This window comes from Arachis stenosperma, chromosome 9 (genome assembly GCF_014773155.1).
Source record: "Arachis stenosperma cultivar V10309 chromosome 9, arast.V10309.gnm1.PFL2, whole genome shotgun sequence".
NCBI lineage: Eukaryota > Viridiplantae > Streptophyta > Magnoliopsida > Fabales > Fabaceae > Arachis > Arachis stenosperma.
The window spans coordinates 41186078-41210877 of record NC_080385.1 but is presented as its reverse complement, the minus strand read 5'-3'; the positions used below and the strand labels follow the sequence as shown (position 1 = coordinate 41210877).

The window sequence follows — 24800 nt, the reverse complement described above, 5'->3', positions numbered from 1 at the left end:
TGCTGATGGCTCCGTAAAATTTCCATCAGGCGTGGTTGAGGACATGATTGTCAATGTTGGGTCATTTGCCTTTCCCACTGACTTTGTAGTGCTAGAAATGGAGGAGCACAAGAGTGCTACTCTCATTCTAAGAAGACCATTCCTGGCAACTGAACAAACTCTCATTGATGTCCAAAAGGGGGAAGTGACTCTGAGAGTCAATGAGGATGAGTTTAAGTTGAATGCTGTCAAAGCTATACAGCATCCAGACACATCAAAAGACTGCATGAGAGTTGATCTTATTGACTCTCTGGTGGAAGAGGTCAATATGGCTGAGAGTCTCGAATCAGAGCTAAATGACATCTTTAAAGATGTTCAGCTTGATCTAGAGGAACCAGAGAAAATAGAAGAACCTCTGAAAACTTCTCAGGAAGGGGAAAAGCCTCCTAAACTTGAGTTCAAACCACTACCACCATCCCTGAAAGATGCATTTCTGGGAGAAGATAACACTTTTCCTGTAATCATAAGCTCTACCTTAGAGCCACAGGAAGAGAAAGCACTAATTCAAGTGCTAAGGACACACAAGACAGCTCTTGGATGGTCCATAAGTGATCTTAAGAGCATTAGCCCAGCCAGATGCATGCACAAGATCCTATTGGAGGATGATGCCAAGCTAGTGGTTCAACCACAAATGCGACTGAATCCAGCCATGAAGGAGGTGGTGCAGAAAGAGGTCACTAAATTACTAGAAGCTGGGATTATTTATCCTATTTCTGATAGCTCCTGGGTAAGCCCGGTCCAAGTAGTCCCCAAGAAGGGTGGCATGATAGTGGTTCATAATGAAAAAAATGAACTAGTTCCTACAAGAATAGTTACAGGGTGGCGTATGTGTATTGACTACAGAAGACTTAATACAACCACTAGAAAGGATCATTTTCCTTTACCATTCATAGACCAGATGCTAGAAAGACTGACAGGTCATGATTACTACTGCTTTTTGGATGGCTATTCAGGTTACAACCAAATTGCAGTAGATCCTCAGAATCAAGAAAAAATAGCATTCACATGTCCATCTGGAGTATTTGCCTATAGAAGGATGCCATTTGGTCTGTGTAATGCACCTGCAACCTTTCAGAGATGCATGCTCTCTGTTTTCTCTGATATGGTAGAAAAATTTCTGGAAGTCTTCATGAATGACTTCTCAGTATTTGGAGACTCATTCAGCTCCTGTCTTGGACATCTAGCACTTGTTCTAAAAAGGTGCCAAGAGACTAACCTGGTTTTAAACTGGGAAAAATGTCACTTTATGGCGACTGAAGGAATTGTCCTTGGGCACAAAATTTCGAATAAGGAAATAGAGGTGGATCAAGCTAAGGTAGAGGTAATTGAAAAATTACCACCACCTACCATTGTTAAGGCAATCAGAAGCTTTCTGGGGCATGCAGGATTCTATAGGAGGTTTATAAAGGATTTTTCAAAAATTGCAAAACCTCTAAGCAATCTGCTAGCTGCTGATACACCCTTTGTCTTTGACACAGAGTGTCTGCAGGCGTTTGATACTCTAAAAGCTAAGCTAGTCACAGCACCAGTTATTTTTGCACTAGACTGGACATTACCATTTGAACTAATGTGTGAGGCCAGTGACCATGCCATTGGTGCAGTATTGGGACAGAGGCATGACAAGCTTCTGCACGTCATTTACTATGCCAGCCGTGTTTTAAATGACGCGCAGAAAAATTACACAACCACAGAAAAGGAATTTCTTGTAGTGGTTTATGCCATTGACAAGTTCAGATCCTATTTGGTAGGATCAAAAGTGATTATGTACACTGACCATGCTGCTCTTAAATATCTACTCACAAAGTAGGATTCAAAACCCAGGCTCATAAGATGGGTGTTGCTTCTGCAAGAGTTTGATATAGAAATAAGAGACAGAAAAGGGACAGAGAATCAAGTAGCAGATCATCTGTCCCAAATAGAACCAGTAGAAGGGTGTCCCTCCCCTCTACTGAGATCTCTGAAACCTTTCCGGATGAGCAACTCTTTGCCATTGAGGAAGTACCGTGGTTTGCAGACATTGCAAACTATAAAGCGGTAAGATTCATACCCAAAGAGTACAGCAGGCAGCAAACAAAAAAATTAGTTATTGATGCAAAGTACTACTTGTGGGATGAACCATATCTCTTTAAGATATGTACAGATGGAATAATCCGTAGGTGTGTTCCCAGAGAAGAGGCACAGAAGATCCTATGGCATTGCCATGGATCACAATATGGAAGACATTTCGGAAGTGAGCGGACAGCCACAAGAGTTTTCCAATGTGGTTTCTACTGGCCTACTCTCTATAGAGACTCCTGAGAGTTTGTACGTAGCTGTGACAGTTGCCAAAGAGCTGGTAATCTGCCTCACGGTTATGCCATGCCTCAACAAGGGATCTTAGGGATTGAGTTGTTTGATGTATAGGGTATTGACTTCATGGGGCCTTTCCCACCATCATACTCAAACACTTATATTCTGGTGGCAGTAGACTATGTATCTAAATGGGTGGAAGCAATTGCAACACCCACTAATGATACTAAGACCGTGATGAAGTTCCTCCAGAAGCATATCTTCAGCAGATTTGGTGTTCCCATAATACTAATCAGTGATGGAGGAACTCATTTCTGCAATAAACAGCTTGACTCTGCTCTGATCCGATATGGAATTAACCACAAAGTGGCAACTCCATATCCTCCACAGACAAATGGGCAGGCTGAATCTCAAATAGAAAACTAAAATGAATCTTGGAATGGACTGTAAGTACCCGTAGAAAGGATTAGGCAAGGAGTCTGGATGATGCTCTATGGGCATACAGAACTGCATTCAAAACTCCTATAGGAAACTCTCCATACCAGCTTGTGTATGGAAAAGCTTGTCATCTGCCAGTGGAACTGGAACACAAGGCCTACTGGGCAACCAGATTCCTAAACCTTGATGCCAAGTTAGCTGGAGAGAAAAGATTGCTCCATTTGAATGAGCTAGAGAAATTCAGACTCAATGCTTTCGAAAATGCAAAAATTTACAAAGAAAAAGAAAAAAGGTGGTATGACAAGAAACTGTCATCCAGAGTCTTTGAATTAGGACAGAAGGTTCTGCTGTTTAACTCTAGGCTCAGATTGTTTCCTGGGAAATTAAATCCTGGTAGAGGGGACCATATGTGATCACAAGTGTGTCACCATATAGATATGTAGAGCTTCAGGATATTGACTCTAACAAAAAGTTCATTGTTAATGGACAGAGAGTCAAACACTATCTTGAAAGCAATGTTGAGCAAGAATGCTCAAAACTGAGACTAGATTAAAGCTCAGTAAAAGTCCAGCTAAAGACAATAAAGAAGCGCTTGCTGGGAGGCAACCCAGTCATTAGCAAGGGTTCTTGTTATTTAAATAATAATTATAGGAGTTTGATATAAATTATCTTTAAGGTTAATTGTCAAATGCAGAAGTTTACAGAGTCAGAAAGATTCAGAACACAAAGCAGAGAAAAGGAGCTCACTGGCTCGAAAATGCCAGTAAGAGGCATTTTGGGCGTTAAACGCCAGAATGGATACCATTCTGGGCATTTAACACCAGTAAAGATACCATTCTGGGCGTTTAACGCCAGAGTTGCAACATCTTGGGCATTCAGAAAAACGCCCAGTGACAAAGGATTCTTGGCATTTAACGCCAGCCAAGGTACCTGGCTGGGTGTTAAACGCCCAAATTGGCCAACAAATGGGCGTTAAACGCCAGAATGGATACCATTCTGGGCGTTTAACGCTAGTACTGACAGGGGGAGGTGATTCTATTTTTACTTCAATTTTTTTTCAAATTTTCATGTTTTAATTCATAATTTTCTGCATAAACATGTTACAAATTTTCATCTCTCAAATTCAATTTTCAAAAATTTAATAGTCTTCTAAATTCTTTTTAATTTTCTTTCAAAATCCCTTTCAAATCTTTTTCAAAAACTCATTTATCTTTTCAATTTCTTTCCAAATCTTTTCCAACTCATCATATCATCTTTTAATTCTTAGATGCATCAACAAAAATTCAGATTTAACTTCTTTATATCTTTTCCATATCTTTTGAATTTTAAAATCTCATCTTTTTCATATCATGATTCATCTTTTACAAATCATATCTTTCTATCATATCTTTTTCAAAATTTTTGAAACCCACCCCCTCCCTTTTAATACACGTTCGGCCATCCCCATACCTCCACCATTCGAATCTGTCTCCCCCTCTATTCCTCTCCTTTCCTTTCTTTTGCTTGAGGACAAGCAAACCTATAAGTTTGGTGTGTTTTTCTAGGATCACTGAGCAAAACCTCACCAAAATCATGGCCCCTAAAGGAAAATAAACCACTTTAAGAGGCAAGAAAGAGAATAATCCAAAATCACTTTGGAATCATGAGAGGTTTTTAACCAAAGAACATGCAGACCATTACCATAAAATAATGGGTTTGAGGTCAGTAATCCCGAAAGTTAAGTTCGATCTGAAAGAAGATGAATATCCAGAGATCCAAGAATAGATTCGAAATAGAGGTTGGGAAATCCTAGCTAATTCTGAGACAAAGGTGGGAAAAAATATGGTCCAGGAATTCTACTCAAATCTGTGGCTAACAGATAAACAGAGAATGACGGGAACTGCCTTCCATACTGATAGGCAAAATTGTGATTTACACTTTTTATAACTCGAAAAATTCTTAGTAATGGCTCCAAAGACTTGGTGCACACTACTATGGTTCACTCACATTCTTCACAACTTCGCACAACTAACCAGCAAGTGCACTGGGTCGTCCAAGTAATAAATCTTACGTGAGTAAGGGTTGATCCCACAGAGATTGTTGGTATAAAGCAAGCTATGGTCATCTTGTAAATCTCAGTTAGGCGGATTCAAATGGTTATAATGGTTTTCGAAAATAATAATAAATAAAGCATAAAATAAAGATAGAGATACTTATGTAAATCATTGGTGGGAATTTCAAATAAGTGTATGGAGATGCTTTGTTCCTGTTGAATCTCTACTTTCCTACTGCCTTCCTTCAATCCTTCATATTCCTTTCCATGGCAAGCTGTATGTAGGGCGTCATCGTTGTCAATGGCTACTTCCCATCCTCTCAGTAAAAATGGTCCAAATGCTCTGTCACAGCACAGCTAATCATCTGTCGGTTCTCGATCATGTCAGAGTAAAATCCATTGATTCTTTTGCGTCTGTCACTACGCCCAACAATCACGAGTTTGAAGCTCGTCACAGTCATTCAATCCTTAAATCCTACTCAGAATACCACAGACACGGTTTAGACTTTTCGGATTCTCAAGAATGGCCACCAAAGGGTTTTAGCTTATACCACGAAGATTCTAGTTAAGGAACCCAAGAGATACACGCTCGATCTAAGGTAGAACAGAAGTGGTTGTCAGTCACGCGTTCATAAGGACGGATGATGATGAGTGTCACGGATCATCACATCCATCAGGTTGAAGTGCAACGAATATCTTAGAACAAGAATAAGCTGAATTGAATAGAAAATAGTAGTAATTGCATTAAAAACCGAGGTACAGCAGAGCTCCACACCCTTAATCTATGGTGTGTAGAAACTCCACCGTTGAAAATACATAAGTGATGGTCCAGGCATGGCCGAATGGCCAGCTCCCAAATGTGATCAAAGATGTAAAATCCCAGATGTCTCATACAATAGTAAAATGTCCTATTTATACTAGACTAGTTACTAGAGTTTACTAAAATAAGTCTAAATGCAGAAATCCACTTCCGGGGCCCACTTTGGTGTATGCTTGGGATGAGCTTGAGCTTTTCATGTGCAGAGGCTTCTTTTGGAGTTAAACGCTAAGTTGTAACGTATTTTTGGAGTTTAACTCTGGTTTGTGACGTGTTTCTGGCGTTTTACTCCAGAATGCAGCATAGAACTGGCATTGAACGCCAGTTTGAGTCGTTTAAGCTCGAACAAAGTATGGACTATTATATATTGCTGGAAATCTCTGGATGTCCACTTTCCAAAGCCGTTGAGAGCGCGCCATTTGGAGTTCTGTAGCTTTAGAAAATTCATTTCGAGGGCAGGGAGGTCAGAATCCAACAACATCAGCAGTCCTTTTTTCAGCCTGAATAAGATTTTTGCTCAGGTCCCTCAATTTTAGCCAGAAAATACTTGAAATCACAGAAAAATACACAAACTCATAGTAAAGTCCAGAAATGTGAATTTTGCATAAAAACTAATGAAAATATCCCTAAAAGTAGCTAGATCCTACTAGAAACTACCTAAAAACAATGCAAAAAAGCGTATAAATTATCTGCTCATCACAACACCAAACTTAAATTGTTGCTTGTCCCCAAGCAACTGAAAATCAAATAGGATAAAAATAAGAGAATATACTATAAATCTCAAAATATCAATGAATATTAGTTCTAACTAGATGAGCAGGACTTGTAGCTTTTTACTTCTGAACAGTTTTGGCATCTCACTTTATCCTTTGATGTTTAGAATGATTGGCATCTATAGGAACTCAGAGTTCAGATAGTGTTATTAATTCTCCTAGTTAAGTATGTTGATTCTTGAACACAACTACTTTTATGAGTCTTGGCCGTGGCCCTAAGCACTTTGTTTTCCAGTATTACCACCGGATACATAAATGCCACAGACACATGACTGGGTGAACCTTTTCAGATTGTGACTCAGCTTTGCTAAAGTCCTCAGTTAGAGGTGTCCATAGCTCTTAAGCATACTCTTTTTGCTTTGGATCACGACTTTAACCACTCAGTCTCAAGCTTTTCACTTGGACCTGCATGCCACAAGCACATGGTTAGGGACAGCTTGATTTAGCCGCTTAGGCCTGGATTTTATTTCCTTGGGCCCTCCTATCCATTGATGCTCAAAGACTTGGATCCTTTTTACCCTTGTCTTTTGGTTTTAAGGGCTATTGGCTTTTTCTGCTTGCTTTTTCTTTTTTCTTTTATATTTTTTTCGCAAGCTTTTGTTCTTCACTGCTTTTTCTTGCTTCAAGAATCAATTTTATGATTTTTCATATCATCAACAACATTTCTCTTTTTCATCATTCTATCAAGAGCCAACAATTTTAACATTCGTAAACAACAAGATAAAAAATATGCACTGTTCAAGTATTCATTCTGAAAACAAAAAGTATTGTCACCACATTAATATAATTAAACTAATTTCAAGGATGAATTCGAAACTCATGTACTTCTTGTTCTTTTGTATTAAAAACATTTTTCATTTAAGGAAGGTGAAGGATTCATGGAATTATTCATAGCTTTAAGACATAGTTACTAAATACTAATGATCATGTAGTAAAGACACAAACATAGATAACATGAAGCTTAAAAACTGAAAAACAGAGAGATAAGAACAAGGAAGTTAAGGAATGAGTCCACCTTAGTGATGGTAGCACCTTCTCCTTGAAGGACCAATGGCGTCCTTGAGCTCCTCTATGTCTCTTCCTTGCCTTTGTTGCTCCTCTCTCATAACTCTTTGATCTTCTCTAATTTCATGGAGAATGATAGAGTGCTCTTGGTGTTCCACCCTTAATTGGTTCATATCATGACTCAATCCTTCTAGAGAAGTATTGAGTTGTTCCCAATAGTTGTTTGGAGGAAAGTGCATCCCTTGAGGCATCTCAGGGATTTCTTGATAATGAGTTTCCTCATGCGTCTCTTGAGATCCATGGATTGCCTCTCTTGTTTGCTCCATCCTCTTCTTAGTGATGGGCTTGTCCTCTTCAACAGGGACGGATCCAGAAAGTTTAGTATGGAGGGGCCGAATTTTAGATAATTTTTTTTATTTCATAAAAATAATTATTAGAGTTAATTTTTCAAAAAATTTATCAATATATATATATATATATATAATTATAAATGTTTTTCACAATACATAAAAAAATATAACAATATCAATAGTGCATTATAAAATTATAAAGTACCAATAATTTATAGCGTGTTTAGTTAAAAATATCACATATTTTATTAATTAAAATTAATTCTTTCAAATTTTTTTAAAAATTTAAAAATAAATGATAAATTATTAATTATTTGAAAGACACAATACCTTTATAGAATATAAGATATAAGATATTTTTATAAAAGTTTTTCTTTCAACAACATAAATTTAGAAGAAAAATAAGTATTTTTTTTATAAGAAAAGAATATCTAAAGTACACAATGTGATTACCAAATTATAACTACGTAAGTTATTATTAATATAATATATAAATTTTAAATATGTTAATATAAAATAAACAAATGATTTTTTAAATAAATATAGAGATTATTATATAAAAACTAATTTGAAAGTTACAAAGACTTGAGGGTATGATATTAAATTAGTTAAGTGAAAAATATTAGTGAATTAAACAATTAAAATATAAATCTATCACATAATAAAAAATAACACATATAAAAATACTAAATTATATAATATTTTTTATTTTTTTAAATACATATCTCATATATAAATATAGTTTCTAAAAATTTTGGGGGGGGGGGGGGCGAGGCCACTACTCGCCCCCCTCTAAGTTCGTCACTGCTCTTCAATGAGGATGTCTCCTTCTATGACAACTCCAACTGAGTAGCATAGATGGAAAATAAGATGAGGAAAAGCTAGCCTTGCCAAGGTGGAGGGCTTTTCGGCTACTTTGTAGAGTTCTAGAGAGATGACTTCATGAATTTCTACTTCCTCTCCACTCATGATGCTATGGATCATGATGGCTCGATCCACAGTTACTTCGGATCGGTTGCTAGTGGGGATGATAGAGCGTTGGATGAATTCCAACCATCCTCTAGCCACAGTCTTAAGGTCCAGTCTTCTCAATTGAACCGGCTTGCTTTTAGAGTCTCTTTTCCATTGAGCTCCTTCCACACATATGCCCATGAGGACTTGGTCCAACCTTTGATCAAAGTTGACCCTTCTAGTGTAGGGGTGTGCATCTTCTTGCATCATAGGCAAGTTGAATGCCAACCTTACATTTTCCGGACTAAAATCTAAGCATTTTCCCCGAACCATTGTAAGATAATTCTTTGGATTCGGGTTCATACTTTGATCATGGTTCCTAGTGATCTATGCATTGGCACAGAACTCTTGAACCATTAAGATTTCGACTTGTTGATGGAAGTCATTACTAAGCATTTCGAATTATTTTCTTTGGATCTTATGTCGGATCTCCGGATACAAGGGACCTCAGGGATCACCTTCTTCTTGGCCACAACTTCATGGAAGTGGTCTTGATGGACCTTTGAGATGAATTTCTCCATCTCCCATGACTCGGAAGTGGAAGCTTTTGTATTCCCTTTCCTCTTTCTAGAGGTTTCTCCGGCCTTAGGTGCCATAGATGGTTATGGAAAAACAAAAAAGCTATGCTTTTACCACACCAAACTTAGAATGTTGCTCGCCCTCGAGCAAAGAAAAGAAAGAATGGAAGAAAAAGAAGAAAATATGAAGGAAAGGGAGACGGGTGTGTATTCGGCCAAGGGGGAGAAGAGAGGGTTGTGATGTGTGAAAATGAAGAAGGATAGATGGGTTTATATAGTGGAGGGAGAGGGTAGTAGGTTCGGTCATTAGGGTGGGTTTGGATGGGAAAAGTGATTTTGAATTTGAAGGTAGGTGGGGTTTATAGGAAAGAGTGGATGGATGTGAGTGGTGAAGAGGTGATGGGGAAGAGAGATTGAGGTGATTGGTGAATGGTTTTTGGGGAAGAGTGTTATTGGATTGTGTGAAGAAGAGAGAAGGTGAGTTGAGGTAGGTAGGGATCCTGTAAGGTCCACAGGTCCTGAGATGATCCTATAGGGTCCACAAATCCTGAGGTGTCAAGGATAAATCATCCCTGCACTAATTAGGCATGTAAAACGCCCTCTGCCTGCAATCCTGGCGTTTAACGCCAGACTGAAGCTTGATTCTGGCGTTAAACGCCAGCTTTATGCTTGTTTTGGGCATTCAACGTCAATCTGCAGCATGTTTCTGGCGTTAAACGCCAGTTCCATGCTTGTTTCTGGCGTTTAACGCCAGCTCTCCTCAGGGTGTAATCCTGGCATTTAAACACCAGACTACTGCTTGTTTCTGGCATTTAACGCCAGATTCATGCTCTGTTCTGGTGTTGAACGCCATCCAGATGCTCCTTACTGGCGTTTAAACGCCAGTAAGCTCTTCCTCCAGGGTGTGCTATTTCTTCTGCTGTTTTTTATTTTGTATTTAATTTTAGTAATTGTTTTGTGACTCCACATAATCATGAACCTAATAAAACATAAAAGAACAATAAAAATATAGGTAAATAAAAAATTGGGTTGCCTCCCAATAAGCACTTCTTTAATGTCAATAACTTGACAGTGAGCTCTCATGGAGCCTCACAAATTATCAGAGCATTGTTGGGACCTCCCAACACCAAACTTAGAATTTGAATGTGGGGGTTCAACACCAAACTTAGAGTTTGGTTGTGGCCTCCCAACACCAAACTTAGAGTTTGATTGTGGGGGCTCTGTTTGACTCTGTATTGAGAGAAGCTTTTCATGCTTCCTCTCCATGGTTACAGAGGAAGATCCTTGAGCTTTAAACACCAGGTAGTCCCCATTCAATTGAAGGACTAGCTCTCCTCTGTCAACATCAATCACAGCTCCTGCTGTGGCTAGGAAGGGTCTTCCAAGGATGATGGATTCATCCTTATCCTTCCTAGTGTCTAAGATTATGAAATCAGCAGGGATGTAAAGGCCTTTAACCTTTACTAACACGTCCTCTACCAATCCATAAGCTTTTCTTATTGACTTGTCTGCCATCTCTAATGAGAATGTGACAGCATGTACCTCAAAGATCCCTAGTTTTTCCATTACAGAGAGTGCCATAAGATTTATGCCTGACCCTAGGTCACACAGAGCCTTCTCAAAGGTCATGGTGCCTATGGTACAGGGTATTAAGAATTTACCAGGATCTTGTTTCTTTTGAGGTAAAGTTTGCTGAACCCATGTATCTAGTTCACTAATGAGCAAGGGAGGTGCATCTTCCCAAGCTCATTGCCAAACAATTTGGCATTCAGCTTCATGATAGCTCCTAGATATTGAGCAACTTGCTCTCCAGTTACATATTCATCCTCTTTAGATGATGAATAGTTTTCAGAGCTCATGAATGGCAGAAGGAGGTTTAAAGGGATCTCTATGGTCTCTATATGAGCCTCAGATTCCTTTAGGTCCTCAATAGGGAACTCCTTCTTGTCTGGGAGACTTCTGGTGGACGAAATTGTGATCACATTATATGTTTCTTGGATTTTGAATGAAAGCTTATTTATGGCACTGCCATGTTCTAATTATTTTGAGATGAAGGCTTCTAAGAGGCAGCACCTGTGTGAGGTTTTCTTTATTGGAATTCACAACTCCGCTCAACTAACCAGCAAGTGTACTGGGTCGTCCAAGTAATAACCTTACGTGAGTAAGGGTCGAATCCACAGAGATTGTTGGTATGAAGCAAGCTATGGTCACCTTGCAAATCTCAGTCAGGAGGATTAAAGGTTTATGGGTTTGAAAATATAAAATAAAATAAGAAATAATAAAAAGGATAGAATACTTATGCAGATTCATTGGTATGAAATTCAGATAAGCGGAATAGAGATGCTGTAGAGCTCTCGGACGCCTGCTCTCCCATTGCTTCTACTCAATTCTTCTTACTCCTTTCCATGGCAAGCTTTGTATAGGGGTTCACCATCAACTGTGGCTACTTTCATCCTCACGGGGAAATATCCTATGCGGCTGTCACTCGCACAGCTAACCAGTCTGAAGGCATCACCCATGGTTGATAGCTACATCCCATCCTCGCAGTGAAAGCTAATGCTCATGCACTCTGTCACAGTACGGCCAATCACCGGTTGGTTCCCGCTCCTACTGGAATAGAATCCCTCTTTTGCGTCTGTCACTAACGCCCAGCAGGTTACAAGTTTGAAGCACGTCACAGTCATTCATTACCGGAATCCTACTCGGAATACCACAGACAAGGTAAGACTTTCCGGATTCCCAGGATCCTACTCGGAACACCACAGACAAGGTTGGACTTTCCGGATCCTCATAAATGCCACCATCTATCTAGCTTATACCACGAAGATTCTGTTGGGGAATCTAAGAGATACACATTCAAGCCTTGTTGCATGTAGAACGGAAGTGGTTGTCAATCACGCGCGTTCATCAGTGAGAATAGTGATGAGGGTTATCTAACTCATCACTATCATCATGTTCTTGGGTACGAATGAATATCTTGGAATAAGAATAAGATAGAGATTTGAATAAAAGAAAATAGAACTTCATTAATCTTTGAGGTACAGCAGAGCTCCACACCCTTAATCTATGGTGTGCAGAAACTCCACCGTTGAAAATACATAAGTGAAAGAGGTCCAGGCATGGCCGAATGGCCAGCCCCCTAAAACGTGATCAATGATCTCCTAAGATGAAGAATAAAACAAAACTGAGATCAAAGATGTCTAATACATTGATAAATCATCCTATTTATAAACTAGCTCCTAGGGTTTACATGAATAAGTAATTGATGCATAAATCCACTTCCGGGGCCCACTTGGTGTATGCTTGGGCTGAGCTTGATCAATACACGAGCTAAGGCTTCTCTTGGAGTTGAACTCCGAGTTATGACGTGTTTTGGGTGTTCAACTCCGGATCATGACGTTTTTCTGGCGTTTAACTCCAGACAGCAGCATGTACTTGGCGTTCAACGCCAAGTTACGTCGTCATTCTTCGAATAAAGTATGAACTATTATATATGCTGGAAGCCCTGGATGTCTACTTTCCAACGCCGTTGAGAGCGCGCCATTTAGAGTTCTGTAGCTCCAGAAAATCCATTTCGAGTGCAGGGAGGTCAGAATCCAACAGCATCAGCAGTCCTTTTGTCAGCCTTTTTCAGAGTTTTGCTCAAATCCCTCAATTTCAGTCAGAATTTACCTGAAATCACAGAAAAACACACAAACTCATAGTAAAGTCCAGAAATGTGAATTTAACATAAAAACTAAGGAAAACATCCCTAAAAGTAGCTTAAACTTATTAAAAACTATATAAAAACAATGCCAAAAAGCGTATAAATTATCCGCTCATCACAACACCAAACTTAAATTGTTGCTTGTCCCCAAGCAACTGAAAATCAAATAGGATAAAAAGAAGAGAATATACTATAAATTCCAAAATATCAATGAATATTAATTTAATTACATGAGCGGGACTTGTAGCTTTTTGCTTCTGAACAGTTTTGGCACCTCACTTTTTCCTTTGAAGTTTAGAGGTATTGGCATCTTTAGGAACTTAGAATTTCAGATAGTGTTATTGACTTTCCTAGTTAAGCATGTTGATTCTTGAACACAGCTACTTATGAGTCTTGGTTGTGGCCCTAAGCACTTTGTCTTCCAGTATTACCACCGGATACACAAATGCCACAGACACATAACTGGGTGAACCTTTTCAGATTGTGACTCAGCTTTGCTGGAGTCCCCAGTTAGTGGTGTCCAGAGCTCTTAAGCACACTCTTTAGCTTTAGATCACGACTTTAACCACTCAGTCTCAAGCTTTTCACTTGGACCTTCATGACACAAGCACATGGTTAGGGACAGCTTGATTTAGCCGCTTAGGCCTGGATTTAATTTCCTTGGGCCCTCCTATCCAGTGATGCTCAAAGCCTTGGATCCTTGCTTTTAAAATTTTCGCCTCTTTTTTTTTTGCTGCTTTTTCTTGCTTCAAGAATCAATTTCATGATGTTTTTCAGATCATCAATAACATTTCTCTTTGTTCATCATTCTTTCAAGAACCAACAATTTTAAACACTCATAAACAACAAGATCAAAAGACATATGCACTGTTCATTCATTCATTCAGAAAACAAAAGCATTGTCACCACATCAATATAATTAAACTAAATTCAATAATAATTTCGAAAATTATGTACTTCTTGTTCTTTTGAATTAAAACATTTTTCTTTTAAGAAAGGTGAAGGACTAATGGATTTTATTCATAGCTTTAAGGCATGGTTACATACTAATGATCATGAAATGAAGACACAAAACATAGATAAACACAATAATTAAAAACCGAAACAGAAAGAAATAAAGAACAAGGAATGAATCCACCTCTAGTGGCGTCTTCTTCTTGAAGGACCAATGATGTTCTTCAACTCTTCTATGTCCCTTCCTTGCCTTTGTTGCTCCTCCCTCATTGCTCTTTGATCTTCTCTTATTTCTTGGAGAGTGAGGGTGTGTTCATGGTGTTCCACCCTTAGTTGTTCCACATTATGGCTCAAATCCTCTAAAGAGGTACTGAGTTGCTCCCAATAGTTGTTGGGAGGAAAGTGCATTTCATGAGGTATTTGTTGATGATGACCTTCCTCATGTTCTCCTTGGGGGCCGTGAGGAACTTCCCTTGTTTGCTCCATCCTTTTCTTGGTGATGGGCTTGTCTTCTTCAATGGAGACATCTCCATCTATGATAACTTCGGCTGAATAACATAGATGGCATATGAGGTGGGGGAAGGCTAGCCGTGCCATGTATGAAGGCTTGTCAGCTATTTTGTAGAGTTCATTAGATATGACTTCATGAACTTCTACTTCCTCTCCAATCATGATGCTATGAATCATGATGGCCCGATCCACAGTAACTTCAGATCGGTTGCTTGTAGGGATGATGGATCTTTGAATGAACTCCAACCATCCTCTAGCTACAGGCTTGAGGTCCAGTCTTCTTAGTTGGACTGGCTTGCCTTTGGAGTCTATTCTCCATTGGGCGCCTTCCACACAAATGTCCATTAGGACTTGGTCCAACCTTTGATCAAAGTTGACCCTTCTAGTGTAAGGGTGTTCATCTCCTTGCATCATAGGTAAATGAAACGCCAACCTCACATTTTCCGGACTAAAATCCAAGTATTTCCCCCGAACCATTGTGAGATAGTTCTTTGGATTCGGGTTCATACTTTGATCATGGTTCCTTGTGATCCATGCATTAGCATAGAACTCTTGAACCATCAATATTCCAACTTGTTGCATGGGGTTGGCTAGGACTTCCCAACCTCTTCTTTGAATCTCAAGTCAGATTTCCGGATACTCATTTTTCTTGAGCTTGAAAGGGACCTCAGGGATCACCTTCTTCTTTGCCACAACATCATAGAAGTGGTCTTGATGGCTCTTGGAGATGAATCTCTCCTTCTCCCATGACTCGGAAGTGGAAGCTTTTGCCTTCCCTTTTCCTTTTCTTGAGGAAGCTCCGGTCTTGGGTGCCATTGATGGTGAATGAAAAATAAAAAGCTTAGGCTTTTTACCACACCAAACTTAAAATTTGCTCGTCCTCGAGCAAAAAAGAAAAGAAGAGTAGAAGAAGAAGAAGAGAATATGGAAAGAGAGGGAGAAGAGTGGGTTCGGCTATATGAGAGAAGAAGGGTTTGTGTTGTGTGAAAATGAAGAAGAAAGGAAAGGTATTTATAGGGAGAGGGGTGGTTGGGTTTCGGCCATTTTGGGTGGGAAAGGGTGGGAAATTGAATTTGAATGTAATGGAGGTAGGTGGGGTTTATGGGGAAGAGGGGTTGATGTGAATGGTGAATGGGGTAATTGGGAAGAGGAATTGAGGTGATAGGTGAAGGTTTTTGGGAAGTGTGACATTGAGAATGAGATTTGGATTAGGGGAGTGTGATTAGGATTAAAAGAAGAGGTAGGTTGGGATCCTGTGGGGTCCACAGATCCTGAGGTGGGGATCCTGTGGGGTCCACAGATCCTGAGGTGAAAGGAAATACCATTCCTTCACCCTAGAGGCATGTAACATGCCTTCATGCATCATTCTGGCGTTCAAACGCCCATTGATGCTCGTTCTGGGCGTTAAACGCCCATGTTATGCATGTTTCTGGCGTTGAACGCCAGTTTCATGCTTGGTTCTGGCGTTCAGCGCCAGATTGTCCTCTGTGTACGCATCCTGGCGTTTAACGCCAGGTTGTTGCTTGTTTTGGGCGTTCAACGCCAGAAAGATGCTCTGTTCTGGCGTTGAACGCCAGAAAGATGCTCCTTCTGGGCGTTGAACGCCAGCCCGTGCGTCCTCCAGGGTGAAAATTTTTTTTTTCTGTTTTTGACTCTGTTTTTAATTTTTTTGATTTTTTTCGTGACTCCTCATGATCATGTACCTAATAAAACACAAAAATAACAAAGAACAAAATAAAATAAAATTAGATAAATAAATTTGGGTTGCCTCCCAACAAGCGCTTCTTTAATGTCAATAGCTTGACAGTGGCTCTCATGGAGCCACAAGGTGATCAAGTCAATTTAAGTGTGGTATTCCCAACACCAAACTTAGAGTTTGGATATGGGGTTTGAACACCAAACTTAGAGTTTGGTTGTGGCCTCACAACACCAAACTTAGAGTTTGACTGTGAAGGCTCTTCTTGACTCTGAACTGAGAGAAGCTCTTCATGCTTACACTCTTTTGTCACAGAGGGATGGCCATGTGCCTGAAACACAGGGTAGTCCCCATTCAATTGAAGGACTAACTCACCTCTGTTGACATCTATTACAGCTCCTGCTGTGGCTAGAAAAGGTCTTCCTAGGATGATGCATTCATCATCTTCCTTCCTAGTGTCTAGGATTATGAAATCAGTAGGGATGTAAAGGCCTTCAACCTTTACTAACACGTCCTCTACTATGCCATATGCTTGCCTTACTGACTTATCTGCCAATTGTAATGAGAACAAAGCAGGTTGTACCTCAATGATCCCCAGCTTCTCCATTACAGAGAGTGGCATAAGGTTTATCCCTGACCCCAGATCACATAGAGCCTTTTCAAAGCTCATGGTGCCTATGGTGCAAGGTATTAGAAACTTGCCAGGATCTTGTTTCTTTTGAGGTAGAGTTCTCTGAATCCAAGTATCTAGTTCACTAATGAGCAAGGGAGGTTCACTTTCCCAGGTCTCATTACCAAACAGCTTGGCATTCAGTTTCATGATAGCTCCTAAATATAGAGCAGCTTGCTCTCCAGTCACATCTTCATCCTCTTCAGAGGATGAATATTCTTCAGAGCTCATGAATGGCAGAAGGAGGTTCAATGGAATCTCTATGATCTCTGTATGAGCCTCAGATTCCTTTGGATCCTTAATAGGAAACTCCTTCTTGCTTGAGGGACGTCCCAGGAGGTCTTCCTCACTAGGATTTTCGTCCTCCTCCTCCCTAGTGCATTCGGCCACTTTGATTAAATCAATGGCCTTGCACTCTCCTTTTGGATTTTCTTCTGTATTACTTGGGAGAGTACTGGGAGGAGTTTCAATAACTTTCTTACTCAGCTGGCCCACTTGTGCCTCTAAATTTCTAATGGAGGATCTTGTTTCATTCATGAAACTGAAAGTGGCCTTTGACAGATCAGAGACTATATTGGCTAAATTAGAATTGTTTTGTTCAGAATTCTCTGTCTGTTGCTGAGAAGATGATGGATATGGCTTACTATTATTCAGCCTGTTGCGTCCACCATTATTAAAACCTTGTTGAGGTTTTTGTTGATCCTTCCAGGAGAAATTTGGATGATTTCTCCATGATGAGTTATAGGTGTTTCCATAAGGTTCACCTAAGTAATTAACCTCTGCCATGGCAGGGTTTTCAGGATCATAAGCTTCTTCAGAAGCTACCTCTCTAGTACTGTTGGATGCATGTTACAATCCATTCAGATTTTGAGAGATTATGTTGACTTGTTGAGTCAACATTTTGTTCTGAGCCAATATGGCATTCAGAGCATCAATTTCAAGAACTCCTTTCTTCTGAGGTACCCCATTGTTCACGGAATTCCTCTCAGAGGTATACATGAACTGGTTGTTTGCAACCATGTCAATGAGTTCTTGAGCCTCTTCAGGCGAATAGATCCACCTGCAGAATGGTCCAATGACATTTTCGAAAATTCAGAGAGACCATAATAGAATATGTCTAATATGGTCCATTCTGAAAACATGTCAGATGGACATCTTTTGGTCAGCTGCTTGTATCTTTCCCAAGCTTCATAGAGGGATTCACCATCTTTTTGTTTGAAGGTTTGAACATCCACTCTCAGCTTGCTCAGCTTTTGAGGAGGAAAGAATTTATCCAAGAATGCAGTGACCAGCTTATCCCATGAGTCCAGGCTATCTTTAGGTTGTGAATCCAACCATATTCTAGCTCTGTCTCTTACAGCAAAAGGGAAAAGCATGAGTCTGTAGACTTCAGGATCAACTCCATTCGTCTTTACAGTCTCATTGATCTGCAAGAACTCAGTTAAAAACTGATAAGGATCTTCAGATGGAAGTCCATAAAACTTTGCAGTTTTGTTGCATTAAAGCAACTAGTTGAGGCTTAAGCTCAAAGTTATTGGCTCCAATGGCAGGAATGGAGATGCTTCTTCCATCAAACTTGGACGTTGGCTTAGTGAAGTCACCAAGCATTCTCCTTGCATTATTATTATTATTTTCGGCTGCCATGTCCTTCTCCTGTTCGAAAATTTCTGAAAGGTTGTTTCTCTTAAAGATGTTTTTGGATTGTTGTAATTTAGCTTCTCTTAATCTTCTCTTCAGAGTCCTTTCAGGTTCTGGATTAATTTCCACAAGAGTGCCTTTATCCCTGTTCCTGCTCATATGAAAGAAAAGAAAACAAGAAAAGAAAAGGAATCCTCTATGTCACAGTATAGAGATTCCTTTATGTTAGTAGAAGAAGAAAGGGGTAAAAGAATGAAGAATGTAATATAATGAAAGAAACATAACTGTGAGGATGGCAGAGATGTGAGATGAGATGTTAGGATATGAATGAATAAATGGAATAAGATGGGGGAGGGATAATTTTCAAAAATTATTTTGAAAAAGAGTTAGTGATTTTTGAAAATTAAAGATAAAATGTAATTAAAATTAAAACATGAAACAATTAATTAATTAAAAAGAGTTTTTGAAAAAGAGAGAGATATTTTCGAAATTAGAAGAGGGAAAAGTAGTTAGGTGGTTTTGAAAAAGATAAGAAACAAACAAAAAGTTAGTTAGTTGATTGAAAAAGATTTGAAATCAAAATTTGAAAAAGATAAGAAGATAGTAAGTTAGATGAGATATTTTTGAAATCAAATTTTGAAAAAGATAAAATTTTTGAAAAAGATCAAATAAAAGATAAAAAGATTTTTAAGAAAAAGATATTTTGAAAAAGATTTAATTTTTAAAATTACTTAGCTAACAAGAAACTACAAGATAAGATTCTAGACTTAAATATTGAACCTTTCTTAACAAGAAAGTAACAAACTTCAAATTTTTGAACCAATCACATTAATTGTTAGCTAATTTTCGAAAATTACATATAAAGATAAGAAAAAGATTTTGAAAAATAATTTGAAAAAGATTTTTGAATTTTTCGAAAAATAGAAAAAATTGAAAAAGATATGATTTTTGAAAAAGATTTTGAAAAAATAAGATTTTTAAAATTGAAATTTTGACTTGACTTGTAAGAAACAACTAATTTTGAAACTTTTTGACCAAGTCAATCCCAAAATTTCGAAAATTAGAGGAAAATAAGGAAAAGATATTTTTGATTTTTAAATTTTTAAAGAAAAACACAAAAATGACCCAAAACATGAAAATTTTGGATCAAGACACAAGATGCATGCAAGAATGCTATGAATGTCAAGATGAACACCAAGAACACTTTGAAGATCATGATGAACATCAAGAACATAATTTTGAAAAAATTTTTGATGCAAAGGAAACATGCAAGACACCAAACTTAGAAATCTTTAATGCATGGAAAACATGAATGCAAAAATGCACATGAAAAACAACAAACAATACAAAACAAAAAATCATCAAGATCAAACAAGAAGACTTATCAAGAACAACTTGAAGATCATGAAAAACACTATGAATGCATGGAATTTTCGAAAAAATGCAAGAAAAATTTTAAAAGCATGCAATTGACACCAAACTTAAAAATTAACACAAGACTCAAACAAGAACACAAAATATTTTTGATTTTTATGATTTTCTAATTTTTTTTTGTATTTTTATTAATATTTTTCGAAAAACATTTTTGGAAAAAGCGAAAAAGACAAGAAAAATTTTTGAAAAAGTTTTTGAAAAGAAAATTACCTAATCTGAGCAACAAGATGAACCGTCAGTTGTCCATACTCGAACAATCCCCGGCAACGGCGCCAAAAACTTGGTGGACGAAATTGTGATCACATTATATGTTTCTTGGATTTTGAATGAAAGCTTATTTATGGCACTGCCATGTTCTAATTATTTTGAGATGAAGGCTTCTAAGAGGCAGCACCTGTGTGAGGTTTTCTTTATTGGAATTCACAACTCCGCTCAACTAACCAGCAAGTGTACTGGGTCGTCCAAGTAATAACCTTACGTGAGTAAGGGTCGAATCCACAGAGATTGTTGGTATGAAGCAAGCTATGGTCACCTTGCAAATCTCAGTCAGGAGGATTAAAGGTTTATGGGTTTGAAAATATAAAATAAAATAAGAAATAATAAAAAGGATAGAATACTTATGCAGATTCATTGGTAGGAAATTCAGATAAGCGGAATGGAGATGCTGTAGAGCTCTCGGACGCCTGCTCTCCCATTGCTTCTACTCAATTCTTCTTACTCCTTTCCATGGCAAGCTTTGTATAGGGGTTCACCATCAACTGTGGCTACTTTCATCCTCACGGGGAAATATCCTATGCGGCTGTCACTCGCACAGCTAACCAGTCTGGAGGCATCACCCATGGTTGATAGCTACATCCCATCCTCGCAGTGAAAGCTAATGCTCACGCACTCTGTCACAGTACGGCCAATCACCGGTTGGTTCCCGCTCCTACTGGAATAGAATCCCTCTTTTGCGTCTGTCACTAACGCCCAGCAGGTTACAAGTTTGAAGCACGTCACAGTCATTCATTACCGGAATCCTACTCGGAATACCACAGACAAGGTAAGACTTTCCGGATTCCTAGGATCCTACTCGGAACACCACAGACAAGGTTGGACTTTCCGGATCCTCATAAATGCCGCCATCTATCTAGCTTATACCACGAAGATTCTGTTGGGGAATCTAAGAGATACACATTCAAGCCTTGTTGCATGTAGAACGGAAGTGGTTGTCAATCACGCGCGTTCATCAGTGAGAATAGTGATGAGGGTTATCTAACTCATCACTATCATCATGTTCTTGGGTACGAATGAATATCTTGGAATAAGAATAAGATAGAGATTTGAATAAAAGAAAATAGAACTTCATTAATCTTTGAGGTACAGCAGAGCTCCACACCCTTAATCTATGGTGTGCAGAAACTCCACCGTTGAAAATACATAAGTGAAAGAGGTCCAGGCATGGCCGAATGGCCAGCCCCCTAAAACGTGATCAATGATCTCCTAAGATGAAGAATAAAACAAAACTGAGATCAAAGATGTCTAATACATTGATAAATCATCCTATTTATAAACTAGCTCCTAGGGTTTACATGAATAAGTAATTGATGCATAAATCCACTTCCGGGGCCCACTTGGTGTATGCTTGGGCTGAGCTTGATCAATACACGAGCTAAGGCTTCTCTTGGAGTTGAACTCCGAGTTATGACGTGTTTTGGGCGTTCAACTCCGGATCATGACGTTTTTCTGGCGTTTAACTCCAGACAGCAGCATGTACTTGGCGTTCAACGCCAAGTTACGTCGTCATTCTTCGAATAAAGTATGAACTATTATATATTGCTGGAAAGCCCTGGATGTCTACTTTCCAACGCCGTTGAGAGCGCGCCATTTAGAGTTCTGTAGCTCCAGAAAATCCATTTCGAGTGCAGGGAGGTCAGAATCCAACAGCATCAGCAGTCCTTTTGTCAGCCTTTTTCAGAGTTTTGCTCAAATCCCTCAATTTCAGTCAGAATTTACCTAAAATCACAGAAAAACACACAAACTCATAGTAAAGTCCAGAAATGTGAATTTAACATAAAAACTAAGGAAAACATCCCTAAAAGTAGCTTAAACTTACTAAAAACTATATAAAAACAATGCCAAAAAGCGTATAAATTATCCGCTCATCAACTTCCCATGAGGTCTTCCTCATTGGGATTCACGTCCTCCCCTTCCTCTCTAAGTTCGGCCATTTTGATTATGTCAATGGCCTTGCACTCTCTTTTTGGATTCTCTTCAGTATTGCTTGGGAGAGTACTAGAGGAGTTTCAATGATTTTCTTACTCAGCTGGCCCACTTGTGCCTCCAGATTTCTGATGGATGACCTTGTTTCACTCATGAAACTTAAAGTGGCTTTAGACATATCAGAGACTATATTTGCTAAGCTAGAAGAGCTCTACTCAGAATGCTCTGTCTGTTGTCGAGAAGATGATGGAAAAGGCTTGTTATTGCTAAGCCTGTTTCTTCCACCATTATTAAAGCCTTGTTGGGGCTTTTGTTGATCCTTCCATGAGAAGTTTGGATGATTTCTCCATGAAGAATTATAGGTGTTCCCATAGGGTTCACCCATGTAATTTACCTCTGCCATTGCAGGGTTCTCAAGATCATAGGCTTCTTCTTCAGAAGATGCCTCTTTAGTACTGTTGAACGCATTTTGCCATCCATTCAGACTTTGAGAAATCATGTTGACTTGCTGAGTCAACATTTTGTTCTGAGCCAATATGGCATTCAGAACATCAATTTCAAGAACTCCCTTCCTCTGAGGCGTCTCATTACTCACAGAATTTCTCTCAGAAGTGTACATGAATTAGTTATTTGCAACCATGTCAATGAGTTCTTGAGCTTCTGCAGGTATTTTCTTTAGGTGAATGGACCCACCTGCAGAATGGTCCAGTGACATCTTAGAGAACTCAGATAGACCATAATAGAATATATCTAAAATAGTCCACTCTGAAAGTATGTCAGAAGGACACCTTTTGGTCATCTGCTTGTATCTTTCCCAAGCTTCATAGAGGGATTCACCATCTTTTTGTTTGAAGGTCTGAACATCCACTCTAAGCTTGCTAAGCTTTTGAGGAGGAAAGAACTTAGCCAAGAAGGCAGTGACCAGCTTATCCCAAGAGTCCAGGCTATCTTTAGGTTGTGAGTCCAACCATGTTCTAGCTCTGTCTCTTACAGCAAAAGGGAAAAGCATGAGCCTGTAGACTTCAGGATCTATTCCATTAGTCTTAATAGTCTCACAGATCTGCAATAACTCAGTTAAAAACTGGTAGGGATCTTTTGATGGAAGTCCATGGAACTTGCAGTTCTGTTGCATTAGAGCAACTAGTTGAGGTTTCAGCTAAAAATTGTTTGCTCCAATGGCAGGGATTGAGATGCTTCTTCCATCAAATTTGGAAGTAGGTGTAGTATAATCACCAAGCATCCTCCTTGCGTTATTATTTTTGGCTGCCATCTCTTCTTCCTTTTTGAAAATTTATGTCAAGTCCTCTCCATAGGGTTGTGCTTTAGCTTCCCTTAGCTTCCTCTTTAGGGTCCTTTCAGGTTCAGGATCTGCTTCAACAAGAATGTCCTTGTCCTTGCTCCTGCTCATATGAAAAAGAAGGGAACAAAAAATAATAATAGGGATCCTCTTTACCACAGTAGAGAGATTCTTTTATGTTAGTAGAAGAAGAAAAGAATAGAAGAAGGAAAAGAGGAAAATTCGAACTCAGAGAGGAAGAGGGGGTTCAAATCTTGAGATGAAGAGAAGTGTTAGTAAATGAATAAATAAATAGAAAGAGATGAGATGGAAGAATTTTCGAAAATTTAGCTAAAATAAAAGAAAAATATTAAAGTTAAAATTCAAAAATTAAGAAAAGGAATAAAATTAAAATTAAAATTTGAAATAATTAGTTAATTAAAAGAATTTTGAAAAAGAGAGAGGAGTTTTTGAAAATTAGAGAGAGGAAAGTAGTTAGGTGGTTTTGAAAAAGATAAGAAACAAACAAAAAGTCAATTAGTTAGTTGAAAAAGATTTGAAAATCAATTTTGAAAAGATAAGAAGTTAGACAAGATTTTTGAAATCAATTTTGAAAAAGATATGATTTGAGAAAGATATTTTGAAAAGATATGATTGAAAACGATATTTTTGGAAAAGATTTGATCTTTTTTAAAATTTAAAATTGATTACTTGACTAACAAAAAATTAAAAGATATGATTCTAGAATTTAAAGATTGAACCTTTCTTAACAAGAAAGTAACAAATTTCAAATTTTTGAATCAATCACATTAATTGTTAGTAAAGTTTTCGAAAATTTTGAAATAAAGATAAGAAAAGATTTTGAAAAATGTTTTCAAATTTTCGAAAATCATAAAAGAAAAATGAAAAAGATTTGATTTTTGAAAAAGATTTTGAAAAGATAAGATTTTTAAAATTAAAAATTTGACTTGACTTATAAGAAATAGCTAAGTTTTAAAATTTTTTGACTAAGTCAACTCAAATTTTCGAAATTTATGAGAGAAATAAGAAAAAGATATATTTTTTTAATTTTAATGATGAGAGAGAAAAACATAAAAATAACTCACAACATGAAAATTATGAATCAAAACACATGATGCATGCAAGAACACTATGAATGTCAAGATGAACACCAAGAACACTTTGAAGATCAAGATGAACATCAAGAATTATTTTTGAAAATTTTCAAGAAAAGAAAAATATCCAAGATACCAAACTTGAAAATTGACTCTAGACTCAAACAAGAAACACAAAAATATTTTTTGATTTTTTTGGTTTTATAATTTTTTTGTATTTTTCAAAAATTAATTGTGGAAAAACGAAAAAGAAGAAATTTTTGAAAGATTTTTGAAAACTTTTTGAAAACAAAATATGAAAAAAATTACCTTATCTAAGCAACAAGA

The 24800-nt window shown here is 38.1% G+C and overlaps 1 non-coding gene and 1 pseudogene across 1 annotated transcript; both read left to right on the top strand.

Moving 5' to 3' along the window:
• The window catches only part of LOC130951321 (respiratory burst oxidase homolog protein B-like), a 64474-nt pseudogene that overhangs the window by 16477 nt on the left and 23197 nt on the right, over positions 1–24800 (top strand).
• Positions 22856–22959, top strand: LOC130953033 (small nucleolar RNA R71). The gene has a single exon (XR_009075206.1). It is a non-coding gene; the product is annotated as a small nucleolar RNA R71 (small nucleolar RNA).